General features: G+C 39.4%; 1 pseudogene; it reads left to right on the forward strand.

Annotated features, from left to right (window-relative positions):
- Positions 1-7,966: 7,966 nt before the first annotated feature.
- LOC707217 (lysine-rich nucleolar protein 1-like) lies at positions 7,967-9,506 on the forward strand (annotated as a pseudogene).
- Positions 9,507-11,170: the final 1,664 nt, after the last annotated feature.

Genomic DNA, 11,170 nt, shown 5'->3' on the forward strand with positions numbered 1-11,170 from the left:
TTTATAGATAGATACATATTTTTCTTTCAATCTAGCATCTTCCTCATCTTCTGAAAATCTCTATTTTTTAGGGGAGTGGGTTTTCCCACTGCTTTAGTAGTATAGTCCTTTTCTTTCATGTTCTTCCTTGAAGATAGTGATTGGTTGAGGACTGAATATAAGATCTAAACTTATATCTTCAATGGTATGGTCCAATAGTATAGTTGCTCACCCCCCAGGGCAAGTGACTGGGAAAGAAGTGGACTCACAAAATAAACTGGCCAATCAGAGTCTTTGCTGGTTTTTGTTTGTCTTTATCTGTAGCTAGAAGAAATAGCTTTTTCTTCCACTCAGGCTCCAAGCTGTGAGGATGTAAGCCCAGGAGCTGCTGTCAGCCATGAATCCAAGTTTATGGAGGCAACCAACCTAAAAGAATGAGTCAGACACACAGAAAGAGAGGAAGAAAGGTTCCGAGGGCATTTAAGCCCATTATTCCAGCTCAAGAGGTCATCTGAGCTGCCTTTCCATTGTTCCTTTTTTGGTTCTTCCCTTAATTTTGATCCACTCTAGTATCTTTCCAGTAGATTTCACGAATTTTATTTGGCTCCGGTTAGCTCAAGTTCATTTTTTGCCATATGCTAAAGAGTAGTAACTAATATAAAGGGGAAATGAAAAATGATATAAGAACACATAGAGAGAGTACCTAACTCAGACTTGGTAAGAGCAAGGAAGTTCTCTGGAAGAAATTCCATCCATGCTGGGAGATGAAGGATGAACAGTTGTGAGCCAAAGGAAGCAGAGAAAAGGTGAAAGGAAGGAGTACAACTCCAAAACCCTGGATCTGAGTACCAGATGTGAACATGTTCTGCTCATTAGTGGAACTGCAAATAGGTTGACTTCGATTACAGAGCCATGAGGAGGGGCAAAGGGACAGATAGGAGAGTAAGACTAGAAGATAAGTCCTATAGACATCTTTAAAGAAGTTTCTTCATCCTGCAAGTGTAAGCAGAGAAGGAAGGGATGAGATTTGGAATTTCTGAGGATCATTCTGGCTGCAATGTGGAGAATTGATAGAGAGAAAAATTAAAGGTGTGGGACTGTAAAAAGGCTGCTGCAGTGACACAAAAATGCAGATGGCCTGGAATACGGTGCTATGGCAGATTTGGTCCTCCAAGAAGCAGATGCTAAGATGGAATTAGACATGCAAGAGATTTGTGTGCAGAAATGCCTGTGAGGGATGTGAGAACAGGTTTAGGCAGGCAGTGATGCAGTGTGATACCTAGGAAAGGACAGAGGGAAGGAAGCAGGATTGGATGGGAAGGGCCTTAGATGGCACTGTGACTCAGAAAATCTTGTCTGGCTTGGTCAGTGTATTATCTGTTCTCACACTGCTATGAAGAACTAACTGAGACTGGATAATTTACAATGGGAAGAGGTTTAATTGACTTGCAGTTCTGCAAGCTATACAAAAAGCATGGCTGGGAGGCCTCAGGAAACTTATAATCATGGTGGAAGGCAAAAGGGAAGCAAGCATGTCTTACCATAGCAGAGCAGGAGAGAGAGCGAAGGAAGAAGTGCTACAGACTTTTAAACCATCAGATCTCGTGAGAACTCTCTCACTATCACGAGAACAGCAAGGGGGAAATCTGTCCCCATGATCCAGTCACCTCTCACCAGGTCCCTCCCCCAGTATTGGGAATCACAATTTAACATGAGATTTGGGTGGGGACACAGAGTCAACCATATCAGTCGGGATTTGAGTATCCTGAATAAAGATTGTTCATAGAAAAGTTCTGTGTTGGGAGTAGAAGGGCTAGCTCTAGTAGCCCCACCATGCTCAGTTATTGTTTGAAAGCAATCCAGAGAGACCATAGTCTCAGCAGGAATGCATGGCAGATAAGCAGTTTCTACTGCTGGAGGTGATCAGCCAACTATACTTTTTAAAGCAGGTTCTCCCATAATTGCCACACTTGAGGACAGAGAAAGTGAGAAAAACAAACAGAACTAAGAGAAATTTAGGCATTCACTGATCAGGACTTGGTTGAATGAACAAGAGGTTTTTATATGAACAACTGAAATTATTCATTAAAGATTTTTGAGCAAGAGTTTTATAGTCATCTTGGCTAAGGAATTACAGCAAGTTCCCTGAAGATCAGCATAAAGATCATTTAATAGACACTACCCTTAAGTTTATTCATACCCAGATCTGGAGCTGATGTTGCAAGGAGAAATACTTTCGGAGCACCTACTATTTGCCATTTATCATTCTAGGGGCTAGGGATTCAGTGATACAAAAAAAGAAAAAAAAAAAAAAGATCAAGTATGTGCTCTAAGAAATCAGGAATTCTAGAGGAGAAAGACAGATGCAAAGGAAGTCAGCAGTAACATCCAGAAAGATCAGACCAGCCTGGGCAACATAGCAAGATCTCGTCTCTGCAAAAAAAAAAAAAAAAAAAAAAAAAAAAAAAAAAAATTTAAAAAAAAGGTAGCCAGATGTGGTAGCTACTCCCAAGTTACTTGGGACGCTGGGGCAGGAAGATCGCTTGAGCCCAGGAGACTAAGGCTGCAGTGAGCTATGATTGCGCCACTGCACTCCAGCCTGGGCAACAAAGCGAGACCCTGTCAAAAAAAAAAAAAGATCGGAGAGTGGTTAGTGCTATAAAGAAAATAAAAGAAAGTACAATGATCATGATCAGCTAACTAGGGGGTTGGGGGATTACTTTGAACCAGGAATTAATTTTATTTAGGAAAGACCTTCCTTAATGGTGACTAATGTCGTTTTTTTCTCCTTCAGAGTCAGTTCTATGCCTTCTGGAGTACCCTACATTTAGCAATTTCTATGCACCCCTACTACCAAAAATTGGGAGCAAACTTGATCTCTTCTTTGGAATGAGAATCCTAGAAACATGGAATGCAAAATCCTCTGTACATCTCACCAGGAGACATCAGACCGTTATGTAAAAACTATTCCTACAAGACTGCTTTATTACAGTTCTACAAGAGCACATGCATTTGGCTATTCAGGATCTAGCAACAGCTGCTTGCCCTTCCCTGCTCACTCATTGTTATAAAGATCAAATGAGGTGACAGCTACCAAAGGACTTCATAACCTTAAAAGGTAATTACATCAAGTGCTATTGGATTATAAAAACAACTGGTCCAAATTAAAGATGGTATACACTCGTAGAAATAACCTAGAGGTATTGAATTCCATTGTTGGATGTATTAAATAAAAGCCTAGAAAACCATCATTCTTGGATAGACTATTAGCTTGGAACGTACTAGGTAGACAAACCTTTGCTGTCCCACTAACAGCATTAAAGCATTGAACAACAAAACACTTATATGTTTATGAAAATTTACCATAATTTCAAGAGAAAGGAAAGATAGTATGAAAAGTAAAATAGACTCATGGAACTGAATGTAACAAAAAAGTGTAAGAAATTATGACACAGAAACTGGAACTCTTCTGTCTTCTACATATAAATGCAAAAAACCTGCCTATTGGAAGTTCACGTAAAGACTTTTTAAGATTCAGTCATCCTTTAAAGTTGAATTTCTTTAAATGTGCCCGGTTAGCACTGGTGTTCATCATCATTCAGCTCCACAGTTTTCAGGAGAGAATGCTCCCCTAAGGCCATTGTCAGAACTTCCAGCCTTGGTCCCTGCTGTAAATGGAGTTTTAGAAATAAGCTTATGGTTATACAGTTTTGAATCATGCAAAATCTTTTTTGAAACTGTTCACCCCATCTTTCTTCTACCACCAATACCCCAATATAATACAATACTAGCAAAATTGAGAGAGGATTACTTCTTAAGAAAATAAAATTAAAATACACCAGTTGAAATCTTAAAATACAACATTTCTATGATAATTGAAGACTAAAAATCTTTTTTTGAATTTCGAAATGTTGCAAAAGACTAGAAAACTAGAATATTTAGTGCTTTCTCCAGGGGCCACTTTCATATTGAATTGATTTGAAGCAATTGTCTGTGCTGTATTATGCTGCTGGCATGTAGGAGGAGAAAGGAAACTTCAGAGGAACTAATTCAGTGAACTGTGGTCCTGGCACACAATTAGGATGATGGTACTTTGTCTGACCAAGTTCCAGTGTGGTCAAGTCCATGGCTCCTACACTTAGCTGCCAGCTGCAGGTCGAAGTGAAGAAAATTCTAAAACAAACAATCCAGAAGTAACAAGTGAATTTTTGAAAAGAATTTTTAACTTTATTTTTTCTATTTGGAGAATGAGATTGACAATAAAAGTGTTAATAAGGAATTGACATTTATTGAGAACATTTTTTTTTTTTGGTGCCAGGTATTTATGGTGCTAAGCTTTTATATACATTATCTCATTTAATCTCCATTATAATCCTAAAAGACAAGTACTATTAATACTGTATATTACCAATGAGGAGACTGGAGCACGAAGAGGATAAGTAACTTTCCCAAGGTCACACAGCTCATATCTGCCTCATAGAAATGCCAGGAAAGGCAAAACAACAACAAATCTCAGTGGTATGCATTGATATGCAAGACAATGGGACCAGATATGTGAAGAAAAATTTAAACGATTGTTGAATATTTTAAAGAATTTTTAAATTTGTTATTATAAATAAGCAGAAAATTAGATTATGAATAAATAATTAAAAATAACTCCAGATAGGTTTCTGGTTTCAGCTCTGACACATATAAAGGTTAGAAGTCATCACTCCAAAATTCAGTGACTTTTCTGGGACCCATCAGAAAACAGGTCTCAGGGCAAACCATTACTCTAAAATCTGGAGAGCCAGGCACATCCAGAGAATCACAGTCAAAATGTGCTTACCTGAACCAGAAGATTAAGGTAAGCCATACATTTGCAGAAACATTTAAATGGTAATTTTGATGACTTGCTGGAGGCTGTGTGTGAACTAGGATGAGAGTTAGAAATGTTCTATCTTAAACAGCACCCACCCAACTTTGGTGACCCGGGAACCCCACCAGGTTCTCATGATGAAGATCCATATTCTCCTAGCTCTGGCAAGGTAGTAGATAGGTAATCACTGTGAAATAGCACACTCAGAGCCTTCTCCATAACAAAAGTCTATTCTACCAGAGCCTTATTCCTGCTGGGAGAAGAACATTTCTCCCGCTGCAGTCCCCTCTAGCCTTGTGGTCTCATCTGTCTCACCTAGGAGGAGGAAAACATAGTAGGGCTTCAAGGAAATGGATGGGGAACCCTGCAGCCAGGAAAAGGAGTGGGGAGCTAGGGGACAGGGAGCGAGATAGGGAAACTATACCACAGGAGAAACGCTTGTGATGGTCTCAGATCCAAGACACAAGCCCGCTAAAAAACAGATTTAATCAGATTATAGAATGTTCTCCCCTCACCCATACTTTACCACCACCATAATAGGGTGTCAGTACAATAACAGTGGATTATAGTGCAAGATAGAGATATTTCTCTGGGAAGAATATTTAGGGAAGCCCAAAGTCAGGAGAGACAAAAGCAAGAATGCTAGAAGAATTTAAAGCTTCTGCCATGTACAGCTACATCAAACACAGATCCAGCCTGACTCCTAGCTATATTAATATAAATACTCATGGGAAAGCCCTATTTATCTCAGTTCCTAATATCCAGTACAACCTGCCCAGCTCTCAATAAAAAAATTACAAGGCATGCCAAAAGGCAAGAAAAACTCAGTCTGAAGAAAAAAAGCAATCATTAGAATTAGACTCTGATATTAGAGATTGAAATGATCAGATGGAAATTAAAATAGCTATGATTAATATGCTAAGGGCTCTAACAGAAAAGAAGACAACATAAAATAACAGATAGGCAATGAAAGAGAAAAGTGGAAACTGTAAGAAAGAATCAAAAGGAAATGTTAACAGTCAAATGCACCAGAACAGAAATGAAGAATGGCTTTCATGAGTTCATCAGTGGTTGGATGTGACTGAACAGAGAAATAGTGAACATAGGTCAATAGAAACTTCCTAAACTGAAATGCAAAGAGGAAAAAAAAAGAATGAAAAACAGGATAGAACATCCAAGAACTGTGAGATCATTTCAAAGATGTAACATATGCATCACTGGAATACCAGAAGAAGAAGAAAGTAAGAACAGGCAGAAGAAACAGTTGAAGTAATATTGGTCAAAAACTTTCCAAAGTTAATGACAGACACTGTACGGGCTTGAAGACTGCACCACCCCAATTAATTTCCATGCAGAACCCCAGAATGTGACCTTACTTGAAAATAGGGTCTTTGTGGATGTAATTAGTTCAGAAGAAGTCATACTGGATTTGGGTGGGCCCTAAATCCAATGAATGCTATCCTTATAAGAAGGTAATGTGATGACATAGACACACACAGAGGAAAGATGGCCATGTGAAGATAGAGGCAGAAATTGAAATGATGCAGCTACCAGCAAGGAATGCCAAGGATAGCCAGCAACCAGATGCTGGAAGAGGCAAATAAGGATTCTCTCCCCAGAGAAGTTTCAGAGGGAGCATGGCCCTGCTAACAGCTGCATTTCAGACTTCCAGCCTCCAGAACTGCGAGGGAATACATTTCTGTTGTTATCAATGGCTCAGTTTGTGATAGGTAATTTGTTATGGCAGCCCTGGAAAATTAATACAGTTACCAAACTACAAATTCAGGAAGCACAGATAACACCAAGATGAATAAATACTTTTAAAAACCCCTATCTAGGCATACCATATTCAAACTGCAGGAAACCAAAGTCACAGAGAAAATATTTTAGAAGAAGCCAGACGACAGGAAATAAGCCAGAAAAGCAAAGGTAAGAATTACAGTGGACTTATTAGAAACCAGAGAAGCAAGAGAGTAAAGTAAAAAATTTAAAGCATTGCAAGAATAAATTCCACCATCCTGGAATTCTATACCCAGCAAACTTTGTCCTTCAAAAGTGAAGAAGAAAGACTTTCTAAGACAAACAAAAACTGAAGATATTCATTCCTAGCAAACTGACCTACAAAAAATATTAAAAGAAATTCTTCAAGCAGAAGGAAAATGAGAAAGGTCAGAAACTTGAATCTACTACATAAAGAAAGGAAGAGAATTAGAGAAGTAATAAAGGAAAGTAAAATAAAGTTTCTTAATTATCAAGTGATCTAAAAAATAATAGTTTGTATAAAGAAATGATAGTATGTTATTAATGTTTTGGGTGATTATAGCAAATGGTTAAATTAAATGAATGGCAGCAATGTCACAAGGGACAGAAAGGAAGAACTGGGAATACTATTCTGTAGGGAACCTTCACTACATTTGAAGTGCAATAGCATTATTTGAAGGCAGACGTAGATTATTTTAAAACTCATATCTTAAAATCTAGGGAAAACCACAATTTTAAAAAAACAGTATGATTTATACATGAAGAGAGAAGATAAAATGAAATCATATAAAATGCTCAGTTAAACCAGTAAATGCAGGAAAAGAAGGGGCAAAAAGAAGAAATTCAATAAAGAGAAAATAGTTACAGATATGGCAGATATTAATCCAATTACAGTTGACTCTTGAACAGTGTGGGGGTTAGAGGCGCTGTTCCCACATGCAGCTGAAATTTTGTGTATGACTTTTGACTATGCAAAAACTTAACTACTAATAGCCTACTGTTGACTGGAATTCTTAACAATAACATAAACAGTCTATTAACACATATTTTGTATTATATATATTATATACTTATAATAAAGTAAACTAAAGAAAAGAAAATATTAAGAAAATTTTAAGGAAGAAAAAATTTATTTACCAGTCATTAGGTGGAAATGGATCATCCTAAAGGTGGTCATCCTCATCATCTTCATGTTGAGTAGGCTAAGGAGGAGGAGGAAAATAAGGTAGCAGTCTTGCTGTCTCAGGGGTGGCAGAGATGGAAGAAAATTTGTGTATAAGAGAAGCCACACGTGCAACTCGAAAGTGGACTTCCGGGTCAGGGGGGAGCCGGCTTTCACGTGCAGGCGGGGAAGTTTGGCCCACCGGAATGATCGCCAAGACACACAAAGTAGACCTGGGCCCTGGGCTCCTAGAGAAGAAAAAGAAGAAAGTGGTCAAAGAACCAGGGACTCAATACTCAATTTTAAATAATGATGATTACTTTGCCCACGTTTCTCCTATAAAAGCCACAGTCCCCTCTAAGAGTGGGTCCCCACAAAACTGCCACACTTGCTTTGATTATCCCATTTATGCTAGAGGTTACAAATTATTTTGTGTGAAAAGTCAGGTCTTGGTGATCACCTGAGATGCCTCTAGTGAAGAAAAAGAAGAGAAGGGTGTCAGCACCCTTTGCGAGGAGCACGTAGACCACGCTGAGACCGCGCTGCATGCCAGGCGGACGGAGAAGTCATCCGGCCCAAGGAAGCGGGTGCTTGGCCACTTGGAGTTCCTCAGTGGGAGAAGAAAAAGAAGTTGCCTCTGGCCATGTCCCATGCCTCTGGGGTGAAAATCTCCCCAGACCCAGCCAGGGTGAGGAGGAAACCAGAGTTGGCAAGAAGCTCAAAAACATAAGAAGGAAAAAAAGGGGGCCCAGGACCCCACAGCTTTCTCAGTCCCGGACCCTTGGTTCTGCGAGGTCGGGGATGCTGTGGACACTTGCTCAGTGGGGAAAGAGGGTGAGGAATAGGTAGCCTTGGGGCAGAAGCGGAAGCAGAAGAGCCCCAGGGAACACAGTGGGAAGGTGAAGAAGAAGAAGAAGAAAAATCCACCAGGAGGGAGACGCCCTCCCAGGCCACTCCAAGCCCTCCAGGTCCATGGAGAGCTGCCCTAGGAAACGAAGTAAAAAGAAACCAGTCAAAGCGGAGGCTCCGGAATACATCCCCATAGGAGATGGCCCTAAGGCTCCTGCGAAGAAAAAGATGAAGTCCAAGAAGAAGGTAGAGCGTCAGTCATTGAGGAGCCGGCTCTGAAAAGGAAGAAAAAGAAGAAGAGAAAAGAATGGGGCAGCAGGAGAACCTTGGGAGGAGGAAACAGACACGGACTTAGAAGTGGTGTTGGAAAAGAAAGGCAACATGGACGAGGCGCACATAGACCAGGTGAGACGAAACACCTTGCAAGAAGAGATTGATCGCGAGTCAGGCAAAAACGGAAGCTTCTGAAACCAGGGAGTGGACGGGAACCCAGTTTGGCCAGTGGGATACCGCTGGTTTTGAAAACGAGGAACAGAAACTGAAATTTCTCAAATTTTTGGGTGGCTTCAAAAACCTGTCCCCTTCGATTAGCCCCCACCCCCACCCTCCGGCCCCATCCAGCCCGATTGCAAGGTCCAACATAGCCCTCAGCAAAAAGGTGGCCGACAGCCTGCAGCAGAGCCTGCAGCGGGACTACGACCTGGCCATGAGCTGGAAGCACAGCTGCGCAGCCGGCCTCAGCTTCTCCACCATCCCCAACAAGATGTTTTATACTGACAGGAACGCTTCCAAGTCAGTCAAGCCGGAAGATTAAACTCTACAGTTTCGTCTCCCTAAAACTGCCACAATTGTTTTGATTATCCCATTTATGCTAGCGGTTACAAATTATTTTGTGTGAAAAGTCAGATCTTGGTAATGACCTTGAACAACAGTAGGATATAAATAACTCCAATAAGCTTAGCGTTCCAATAATGGAACACTAGGCATAAATGGGTTATTCAGTTGTGCAGATGAAAGCCATCTGACAGTTGGCTCACATTGAACACCTGTGGAGATTAAGGACAAGGACAACTATCTTGATAGGCTTGGATGAACTGGGACGGGGCAGCTCATGTTTCAGGAGCCAGAAGAACAAGTAAGAGGCTAAAACCTCCTGTTTTCTGTGTTAAAACATCCTGTCCCTGTCTGAGATATCAATGTGTACAGATAACCTTTGTTGAGTGTTTAGCAGGTGCTAGGCACATACTGGTGTTTTTCTTAATGTATTTAATTTTCATAATGATGAAATGGGTGCTATTATTATCCCCATCTTATAGATAGGCAACTGAGGTTCAGGGATAAAGTGATAAAATTGCCTAGGGTCACCCAAACACTAAAAAAGAGAGAGAGAGAGAGAGAAACCACACAGTTCAAACCTGTATTGTTCAAATGTCAACTGTATATCAATAATTCCTTAAATGTGAATCGTCTAAATACACCAATACAAGACACTACTATCATAGTGGATAATAACAAGATACAACTATATGTTATCTACAAGAAACCCACTTTAAACACTCAGGTTAAGAGTAAAGGGATGGAAAAATATATAACATGCTAAAAGTAATCAGAAGAAAGCTGGAGTAACTAAATTAATTTCAGACAAAGCCAACTCCAGAATGAGCAACATTATTAGGAATAAAAAGGGGTACCACATAAGGATAAAGGGAACAATTCTCCAAGAAGACAACAATCTTAAACATGTAAGCATAACCAAGAGCGTCAAAATACGTAAGACAAGACTGATAAAAATGAAAAGAGAACTAGACAAATCCACTGTTAGAGGTACAGACTTAACCATCCCTGTGTCACTGTTATGGGTGGAGAATCCCTTTGATAGAGCCAGTGGGCAAAAAAATCAAGGCTATAGATGACCTGAGCAGCATTATCAATCACCTTGATCTAATGACATCTATAGAATACTCCATCCAACAGCAGAATTTACTTCATCTCAAGCTTCTGAAGAACATTCACCAAGTTTTGAATGAACACATACCACGTTTTGACCGTAAAACACACCTCAACAAATTTAAGAACATAAAGATTATACAAACTGTGTTCTCTGACCACAGTTTAATTAAAGTAGAAATCAATAGGAAAGGTGTCTAGAAAAGTCCCAAATATTTGGAAATATAAATATTTAAAAAGCATACCTCTAAATAATTCATGGGCCAAAGAAGAAGTTTCAAGAGAAGTTTAAAAACATTTCGAACTAAATGAAACTGAAATTATAATTTACTAAAATTTGCGGGGTGTAGCAAAGAAATGTTTGGAAGAACATGTATGGCATTAAATGCATATGTTGTAAAAGAAAAATATCTAAAATGTGATACTTCAGCTTACCTTAGAAAATTAGAGAGGAGAAAATTAAGCCTAAAACAAGCAAAAAAGTTAATATTTCAACAGACATCAATAAAGTTAACAGAAAAAAAGGATAACAAAGAAATACTATGAAAAACTATACACCAATAGATTGGATAACTTAAATGAAATGAACCATTTTCACATGGAAAACACAGACT

This window comes from Macaca mulatta, chromosome 11 (genome assembly GCF_049350105.2).
Source record: "Macaca mulatta isolate MMU2019108-1 chromosome 11, T2T-MMU8v2.0, whole genome shotgun sequence".
NCBI lineage: Eukaryota > Metazoa > Chordata > Mammalia > Primates > Cercopithecidae > Macaca > Macaca mulatta.